Source organism: Sapajus apella, unplaced genomic scaffold (genome assembly GCF_009761245.1).
Source record: "Sapajus apella isolate SASKATOON/1434 unplaced genomic scaffold, GSC_monkey_1.0 scaffold23, whole genome shotgun sequence".
Lineage (NCBI taxonomy): Eukaryota > Metazoa > Chordata > Mammalia > Primates > Cebidae > Sapajus > Sapajus apella.
Genome location: NW_022436963.1, coordinates 8080508 through 8091056, shown reverse-complemented (window position 1 = coordinate 8091056; position 10549 = coordinate 8080508).

The following is a 10549-nucleotide window of genomic DNA, read 5'->3' as shown; positions in this document are numbered from 1 at the left end:
TTATAGGAAAGGATATTTGACATAAGGCATTTAAAGCCAAATCATTATCTAAATTTTTGTTTCAAATAGTTGAAATGGAATTTTTGGGGAATAAGAATCTGGAATATTTTATGTTGTTAAGTCACTGGGCTTCAGGTTTAACGTTATTTTTGAAGAGGGTTACGGCTCCAGTGGTGCAATCAGTTAGCGCGCGGTACTTATAAGACAGTGCACCTGTGAGCAATGCCGAAATTGTGAAGAGGGTTAATATTAATTAACTCTATTACAAATCATTGAAATATAAAAATCAGAAAAAGAGCTGGTTGCAGTGGCTCATGCCTGTAATCCTAGCACTTTCAGAGGCCAGGGTGGGTAGATCACCTGAGGTCGGGAGTTTGAGACCAGGCTGGCCAACAAGGAGAAACCCCATCCCTACTAAAAATACAAAATTAGCTGGGCGTGGTGGCACATGCCTGTAATCCCAGCTACTGAGACTGAGGCAGGAGAATCACTAGAACCCTGGAGGCAGAGGTTGCAGGTGAGCCGAGATCATGCCATTGCATTCCAGCCTGGGCAACAAGAGGGAAACTTCCTCTCAAAAAAAAAAAAAATCAGGAAACGACAGAGCTAGTGTTGTATTGGACGCAAGATTAAAAATTACACCAAGACAAAAGTATGCCAAATTATAGGGTCTTTATTGCCGGCAGCCACAGAGGACTCACGTCTCTCCAACCTGTGGCTCCGGGCTCTGGGAGAGAGGGGTTTTTAAGCTGAAAGACCACATCCTGGTTTTAGGACCGAGAGGGTGAGGGGCGGGGGTGGGGCTAAAGGGATTCAGACATTCCGAGGGCCATGGGATTCCGTAAATCACCTCCTGGGCAGAGGTGAGGGTGGGGGTCCCCGGACATTCCAAGGGCTAGGGGACTTTTGTCATTCCGATTGTTACTTAAGTGGTTTACAGAAGTCAAGATAAATGTTAGTTTACATATTGTCTGGGTAGTGGTGGAAGTCACAGATCTTAGTTACTTATTACAAGTCACAGGGGCCAAGACAGAATTAGCTTGGGCTGCTTATTCCGGTACTGATAAGAAAAGGTAAGCTGCTTTACATAGTGGGCATTTTTCAGAGCAAACTCGCAGTTTTATTTACAGAAGCAGTTATTGCTAGAAGAATGGGGCAGCCGTTACAACTTTTTGGAAACACAGCTTTGTCTTATTAAATCGCGTTGCTCAGGCTCTGGCTCTAGGCCAGCTATAGCACACTAGCACTTTTGCTATTCATATATTCACATCATGGCTGGATATAGACACACAGAATGTGGAAGGTCCAATGTCAATTGCTGGTGCTTTAATTGACTCAGGCCATATCCCATTGTAATAGTTGCATTATCTTGCTGTTGTATTGGTCAAATTTAGAATTTTTTCTTTTCTTTTTTTGGTTGGGGCAGGTGGAGAGAAAGCAGGAAATGATTTATTCAGTTCTTTCTACACAGTTAACACAAATTTAAGCACTAGTTGCCATCAAATAACTTCCTATATTATATACCTGGGAAAGAATTTTCCCCAAGTTATTAGTGTAACACTGTATCAGCCTCCTTTATTTTTTTTTTTTTAACCTCCTTTTTTTTAAAAAAACAGTTTTAGGTTGGGCGTGGTGGTTCATGCCTGTAATCCCAGCACTTTGGGTGGCCAAGGTGGGAGGATCACTTGAGGCCAGGAGTTCAAGTTTCCTTTGCAGTGAGCTATGATCATACCACTGCACTCCAGCCTAGGCTACAGAGCAAGACTCTGTCTCAAAAAAAATAAAACTAAAATAATAAAATAATATAAAAAAAGTTTTATATCCTTTGGTAGTTCATAAATGTTAGCACATTACCTATCAGACATGAAAAGAAAAAAAAGAAAAAATAGTTTCAGTTTCATTGATATAATTCAGGTACCACACAATTCACTGACTTAAAGCATACAATTCAATGGTCTTTAAGATAATCTCAGAATTATGGAACCATCACTACAATTAATTTTGGAACATTTTCATCACCTTAAAAAGAACCAGTACCCTTTAGCTATCATACCCAAATTCTCCCATTACCCTAGCCCTAGGAAACCACTGATCTAATTTCTGTCTGTATAGATTTCCCTATTCTGGACCTTTCTTTCTCTTTCTTTCTTTCTTTTTTTCTTTTTCTTTCTTTCTTTCTTTCTTTCTTCTTTCTCTTTTTTTCTCTTTCTCTCTCTTTCTCTCTTTCTTTCGCTATCTCTTTCTTTCTCTCAACAAAGTCTTGCTCTGTCGCCAGGGTGGAGTGCAGTGGTGTGATCTCAGCTCACTGCAACTTTCGCCTCCTGAGTTCAAGCGATTCTCCTGCCTCAGCCTCCTGAGTAGCTGGGACTACAGGTGCTCACCACCCTGCCCAGCTTATTTTTGTATTTTTAGTAGAGACAGGGTTTCACTGTGTTGTCCAGGATGGTCTCCATCTCTTGACCTCATGATCCGCCTGCCTGGACCTGCCAAAGTGCTGGGATTACAGGTGTGAGCCACTGCACTCAGGCTTGTTCTAGACATTTTATATAAACAGAACCATACCATATGCAGCATTTTGAGACTGGCTTCTTTTACTTAACACAATATTTTCAAGGTTCATCTATGTTGCAGGATGTATCAGTACTTCATTCCTTTTTATGGACAAATAATACTGCATTGTATGACCATAATATATTTTGTTCATCTATTCATATGTAGATGGACTTTTGCTAATTTATCTTAAAATCAGCATTTTGTAGCATCAATCATTTAGCAAAAGGTCATGTCAAATATCTTTTTATTACCAGGCTTTTATGGACTGGGTAGAAAATGTCCAAAATTAAGTCTGAATACCTTCCTGGTACTATGAAGCACCAAATAATAAAGCAATCTGAATCACATGTGACTTAAAAGGGACACAGCTCTCAATTCAGTTATTGGTCAAAGAAACTGGATGACTTGATTACTTCTGTCTGCCCAGAAATTATCTACAAATCTGTAGGAGCTATGAGAAATGAGTGAAGAAACTTGTGTGTTTAAGGGAGTTGGTGGGAATATTCCTATTCACTCAGAAAAGTGAAAGTACAAAACAAAGGAGAGAAATAATACATAGAGAAATGATTAAAATGCATAGTGGTGTAACTGTAATTTTTCTTGATTTCCGATAAGAGTCTTGATTAACAAACTAGCCATCCCAGAGGCCTACAAGCAAGTAGAATTTGGGATAGTTGCAAGGGTTTGCAACTGGATTTAGGAGGCAAATCTGAGTCCTGATCCATCACTTAATGGTGATGTTTCCTTGGGCAAGGCAGTTAAGTTACCATTTCCTCATCTGTCAAATGTAACAATGTTTCTCTATCAACCCCTGGAAGAATAAATGGGGCAATGGGAGGCCTGGCAAGGTGGCTCATGCCTGTAACCCCAGCACTTTGGGAGGCTGAGGCAGGTGGATTACAAGGTCAGGAGTTCACGACCAGATTGGCCAACATGGTGAAACCCCATCTCTACTAAAAAATACAAAAACTAGCTAGGCATGGTGGCTCATGTCTGTAATCCCAGCTACTTGGGAGGTTGAGGTAGGAGAGTTGCTTGAACCAGGACCCAGGAGACGGAGGTTGCAGTGAGCAGAGATCACGCCACTGCACTCCAGCCTGGGTTACAGAGCAAGACTCCATCTCAAAAAACAAAAAAATGAGGCAATGGGTATGGAAGCATCAGAAAACAAACACAGGGCCTAGCTGCAGTGGCTCACACCTGTAATCCCAGCACTTTGGGAGGCCAAGGCAGATGGATCACCTGAGGTCAGGAGTTCGAGACCAGCCTGACCAATCTGGTGAAACCCTGTCTCTACTAAAAGTACAAAAATTAGCTGGGCCTGTAATCCCAGCTACTCGGGAGGCTGAGGCAGGAGAATTGCTTGAACCTAGGAGGCAGAGGTTGCAGTGAGCCGAGATGGTGCCACTGTATTCCAGCCTGGGCAACAGAGCAAGACTGTCTCAAAAAGAAAAAAGAGACCGGGTACGGTGGCTCACGCCTGTAATCCCAGCACTTTGGGAGGCCGAGGCGGGTGGATCATGAGGTCAGGAGTTCAAGACCAGCCTGACCAACATGGTGAAACCTTGTCTCTACTAAAAATACAAAAAAAATTAGCTGGGCATGGTGGCACACGCCTGTAATCCCAGCTTGACTCAGGAGGCTGAGGCAGAAGAATTGCCTGAACCTGGAAGGCGGAGGCTGCAGTGAGCCAAGATCGTGCCACTGTACTCCAGCCTGGTGACAGAGTGAGACTTTGTCTCAAAAAAAAAAAAAAAGAAAGAAAGAAAGAAAAGAAAACAAACACATGGTCAGGATGGATCTGCTTGTTTATAGCTGTATCCTCAAAAGCCCAGCTTAGGGCCTGGTAGCAGGTTGAGATAGTAAGTGAAGCATTTGGTAAATTGCAAGGTGTTATTCACATGTTCTCTCTGTATTGTTACTTCTTTTCCTTTAACTTATTCACTGTCTTCCAAATTGAGTGCTGAGATGGGTTATCTTGAAAATAGGAAGTCTCAGACAACCTTCTTTTGGCCCCTTTTATCATAAAAACATAAAATCTAAGAGAATTTTAATTTGAAAACATTTTTTTTTCCACACATTCCACCTATGTTTGCACTTTTCTAGTGTACCACTTCCTTTTGAGCATTTTCTTTTTGTCTTTGTGTAACTTGCATTGTTGGCACCAGCGTCCTTCTTAATTACAGAACTCCACCAACCACAACATGAGGTTGGTATAAATCTAGGCCTTTGTTCAGACGACAATGGCAGTGGTATAAATGACTTTATAACTACGTCTATACTGGCCAGTCAGCTGGTAGAACACAACCATTACTTCCAATTGTTAAATCCTATTGATTTCAACTAGTCTTGAATTTGAGAAATGAAGCTCATCTATCTTCTCAAATGCAGTAAAAAAAAAAAAAAACCACAATGCCTTAAACTTGTATAAATCATGTAATAGGCATTTGAGCATATGCACTCTAATTTATATTTTGGATAAATCTAGATTTCCATATAATGGATTCAGTTTGCTTAAAGCAAGATATACCAATAATATTTAATGAGGGTAAACCCAAATCATGTTATGTGAGACATCAGCAATTTTCCTGCCAGAGACTATCAAATAGTCACTTTATCCTCAGGAGTCAAAATATATTTAGTAAACACCTACTATGTTCCAGGCACTGTGGTGAGCCCTAGGGATACCATGGTAAGCAAAACCTAGACACTGACCCTCAGTCCACTGAATGGAACAGAGTCTAGTGGAAGAGACATTTAATTAAATAGTCCCACAAATGAAGGAGTAATTACTGATTAAGGAAAGTGGGAGGTAAGTGGTCCAAGTAAAAGGAGCAAAGTTCTTTAAGAGCATCCAACGGGGAGCCCAACCTAGAATAGGAGCAGGGGGACTATGAAGGAAGTGCACACAAGGAAGTGAAGCTTCAGCCAAAGGAAGTGCAAGAGGTTACTGGAACTGGAGAAGAGGGTGGCACGGGGAAGAATAACATGCCACACAGGGCAAATATCATGTGCTAAGGTCGATTGCATGGCCAGGGAGTTTGGCAAATGTGCCAGACATAGGAAGCATCAAGGAGGAACTTAGGGAAGTGAAGTGCGAGGTGGAAAGGCAGACAAAGGTCAGAATCAGCAAGGCCCACATGAGGAATTCTTATGTTTGTCCCTGGAATAACGAGAACCCATAGAAAAGTTCTGCTTTTGTTTAATTGAAGAGTAACATCATACAATAAAATGCAACTCTAAGCATATAGTTCAATGAAGACTTACATATGTATGCCCCTGTCTGTATAACTACCAACCAGATCAAGATACAAAACATTTCCGTCATTCCAGAAAGTTCCTTCATGTCCTCTTTGAGTCAATTACCTACCACCCCTACCACAAGGGAACCACAATTCTTTTATTACCATAGATTATTTTTGTCTGTCCTTGAACTTCATGTAAATGGAATCATACCGTACTCCTTTCATTTAACATTATGTCTATGAGATTAATCCATGGTATTGCATGTAATAAAGTCTTAGAAAGGTTTCACTCAGAAATGAAATAAAACTTAAGTGACAGCTCTTGACTTCTGGGTTTAGCTGAGGTTTATGGTTACCAGAGTCAGCTGTGTTAGTGAGAGAATACTTGCTTCTTGTTCGTTGCTAACTATATTCTTATTTTCAGTTGAATTTCTTCCTTTTGTTACTTTTCCTCATTGCATGGAAGTTTTTCTTCCAGTTACTACATGAATCAACTTCAACACAGTTTTTTTGCCATACTAAGAGGGTCTTTCTTAGGCTTCCCTAGGACACACCCAAGAAATACTTGCTCAGTGAGTAACCAGACAAGCCCTTTGGGGAAAGAGGATGACTCCTTGGAAGTAGAATTATTGTTGCTCAATATATGGAAGGAATAACAATTTCACATTTTTTAATGCATCTGAATGGACAATGGAGTTGTAACCTTGTAATATTTTCCTTGTCCTCCAAATGAATCAAACTAATTAATCTCTAAGATCCTTAAAGTTCTATGAATTAGATATTAGAGGTCCGTTTTTGTTGACTAGCCTTTATTATCTTTACTACTGCTGTCTTTTAATGAAAAATTTTTAAAAACAGAAAGCCTCCTAGCTGTGTGACCTACAAGGCTCAAGGAGTATGTGAGCATCAAAAATCACCCTTTGGCCAAGCAATGCCTATAATCCCAGCACTTTGGGAGGCTGAGGCAGGAGGATTGCTTGAGCCTAGGAGTTCGAGAGCAGTCTGGGCAACATAATAAGACCCCAATATCTACAAAAAATAAGAACATTAGCCAGGTATCATGGTACACACCTGTACTCAGAGGCTGTGGCAGGAGGATCAATGGAGCCCACGAGGTCAAGGCTGGAGTGAGCCATGACAGTGCCACTGCACTACAGCCTGAGTGACAGAGTGAGACCCTGTCTTAAATATACATATATATATATATATATATATACACACACACACATTTTTTTTGGGGGGTGGGCTGGGCGCAGTGGCTCATGCCTGTAATCCCAGGACTTTGGGAGGCTGAGGTGGGTGGATCACCTGAGGTCAGGAGTTCAAGACCAGCCTGACCAACATGGTGAAACCCTGTCTCTACTAAAAATATAAAAACTAGCCGGGCATGGTGGCAGGTGCCTGTAATCCCAGCTACTCGGGAGGCTGAGGCAGGAGAATTGCTTGAACCTGAGATGCAGAGGTTGCAGCAAGCTGAGACTGAGCCACTGCACTCCAGCCTGGGCAACAGAGTGAGACCCTGTCTCAAAAAAAAAAAAATATGTTGGGCGCAGTGGCGCATGGCTGTAGTCCCAGCTACTCGGGAGGCTGAGGTGGGAGGATCGTTTGAGCCCAGGAGTTCTGGGCTGCAGTGCGCTATGCCTATTGGGTGTCTGCACTAAGTTTGGTGTCAATATGGTGACCTCCCGGGATCGGGGAACCACCAGGTTGCCTAAGGAGGGATGAACTGGCCCAGGTCGGAAATGGAGCAGGTCAAAACTCCCATGCTGATCAGTAGTGGGACTGTGCCTGTGAATAGCCATTGCACTCCAGCCTGGGCAACATAATGAGACCCCGTCTCTTAAAAAGAAAAAAAAAAAAAAAATAATATATATATATATATATATATATTAACCTGTCTTTTACATGAAAAGTACAAAAGGATATAGAGGGAAAAGTCTCTCCTATCTCTTATCTTCTAGCCCCATTCCCTTTCCATAGGTAATCAATATTGCTAGCTACTTATGTAGGCTTCCACTAAAGTTTTATGCAAATAGATGTATATATTTGTATATATTTAACTGTATTTCTCATTTTTTGGTAAAAATACTAACACACTATTCATCCTATTCTGCACCTTGTTTTTTTGGTTTTGTTTTTTTGAGACAGTCTCACTCTGTTGCCCAGGCTGGAGTGCAGTGGTATGGTCTTGGCTCACTGCAACCTCTGCCTCCTGAGTTCAAACGATTCTCCTGCCTCAGCCTCTTGAGTAGTTGGGATTACAGGTGCATACCACCGTGCCTGGCTAAATTTTGTATTTTTAGTAGAGATGGGGTTTCACTATGTTGGCCAGGCTGGTCTTAAACTCCTGACCCCATGATCAGCCCACCTAGGCCTCACAAAGTGCTGGGATTACAGGTGTGAGCCACTGTGCCTGGCCACTTTTTTATTTTTTATTTTTTTAACACTTAGCACCTAATGAGCTTCTTTATTAGAAAAATGGGAATAATGTGAGTACTGACCTCATAGGGTTGTGTGAAAATCAGATGAGTTAAAATATACAAAGCACTTAGAAAATGCCAGGCATAGCTGGGAGCAGTGGCTTACTCCTGTAATTGCCGCACTTTGGAAGGCCAAGGTAGGCAAATCACCTGAGGTCAGGAGTTCAAGACCAGCCTGGCCAACATGGTGAAACCCCATCTCTACTAAAAATATAAAAATTAGCTGAGTGTGGTGGCGCATGCTTGTAATCCCAGCTACTCGGGAGGCTGAGGCAGGGGAATCATTTGAACCTGGGAAGCGGAGGTTACAGTGAGCTGAGATTGCACCATTGTACTCCAGCCTGGGCAACAGTGAGACGTTGTCTCGAAAAAGAAAATGCCAGGCATATTTTAACTTCTGTATTCGTTTTCTAATAGAAAAACACAAACCTAGTGGCTTAGAACAATACTGTATTAGCTCACAATTTCTGTAGGTTGGAAGTTCAAGCATGGGTTAGCTGGGGTTTGTGCTCAGGTTCTTACAAGGCTGAAATCATGCAGCTGGGCTGCACTCTCTCTTGGAGACTCAACTACAAAAGGGTTTGTTTCCAAACTCCTTCAAGTTGTTGGCAGCTATAGAATCCATGGCAGCTTGTTTCTTCAAAGCAGGCAATAGGAGAGAGTTTCTGCTGCTTGGAGTCTCTGACCTCACGGAATGCCTAGTTCTTCCCACCCCTTGTAGATACAATTCACATATTATAAAATTCATCTTTTAAAGTATACAGTTCAGTTGGGTACAGTGGCTCATGCATATAATCCCAGCACTTTGGGAGGCTGAGGTGGGTAAATCATGTGAGGTCAGAAGTTTGGGACTAGCCTGGCCAACATGGTGAAACCTCATCTCTACTAAAAATATAAAAATTAGCTGGGTGTGGTGGCAGGTGCCTGTAATCCCAGCTACTCGTGAGGCTGAGGCAGGAGAATTGCTTGAACCCAGAAGGCAGAGGCTGCAGTAAGCCAAAATGGCTCCACTGTACTCCAGCCTAGGTGACAGAGTAAGACTCCATCTCAAAAAAAAAATTTATATATATATATATATAAATATGTGAATCTATATACTTAAAAATATATATTCAGTGGTTTTAAATATATCCACAAAGTTGTGGCATTATCACCACTATCTAATTCCAGAATATTTTCGTCAACCCAGCAAGAATCCTTGTACTCATTAGCAGTCAGTCCCCATTCTCCCCTTCTCCCCTCTCACTAGCTCCTGGTAACCACCAATCATTTTTCTGTTTCTGCAGAATTTCCTATTCTGAACTTCCATATGAACAGAATCTGTAATATATCGCTTTTGTGTCTGGCTTCTTTCATTTAGCATAATGTTTTCAAGGTTTATTCACATTGTAGCATGCATCAGTGCCTCATTCCTTTTTATGGCTGCATAGTATCCTACTGTGTGGACATACCCTATTGATATATATTTAAGTTATTTCCAATCCTTTGCTAATACAACACTGTAAAGAATCTCCTTGAATACACATTTAGAATGTGAATGAGTACATTTGTACCATATACATTTCTAGAAATAGAATTGCTACGTCAAAGTTTATGCATCAGTAATACTGATAGTTATTGCTGAGTTAAGCTATTCATATCCTGTCTTTTAAGTACTGTTTGAGGAAGGGAGATGAAATGGCATAATGGAAAATGCACTGAGTTTTGGACTTTGCTTCAAGAGAAGTTTAATATATTGTGGTTATTAAGGACATGGGGCTTTGGAGGCACACTGCCTGTGTTAGAATCTTGGTTTTGCCACTTACACTCTAAATAACATTAAGTTAATCAACTGCTCTGCCTCAGTTTTTTCATCTGTAAATGGAGATAACATTAGAACCTTCTCCGGGGATCCATGAGACTATACATTTAACACTCTTAGAAGTGTCTGACACATAGAAAGTGCTCAGTAAATGTTAACTCTTCTTACTAGCTGGCTATGTGATCTTGGGTCATTGTCTTTTCCTATTTTTTTTCTATTTTTTTTTTAGTTTGGTGTTATGGTGTCTTGCTCTGTTGCCAGGCTGGAGTGCAGTAGTGCAATCTCGGCTCACTGCAATCTCCACCTCTTGGGTTGAAGCGATTCTCCTGCCTCAGCCTCCTAAGTAGCTGGGACTACAAGCTTGAGCCACCACGGCCACCTAATTTTTGTACTTTTAGTAGAGACGGGGTTTCACCCTGTTGGCCAGGATGGTCTCGATCTCTTGACCTCGTGATCCACCCGCCTCGGCC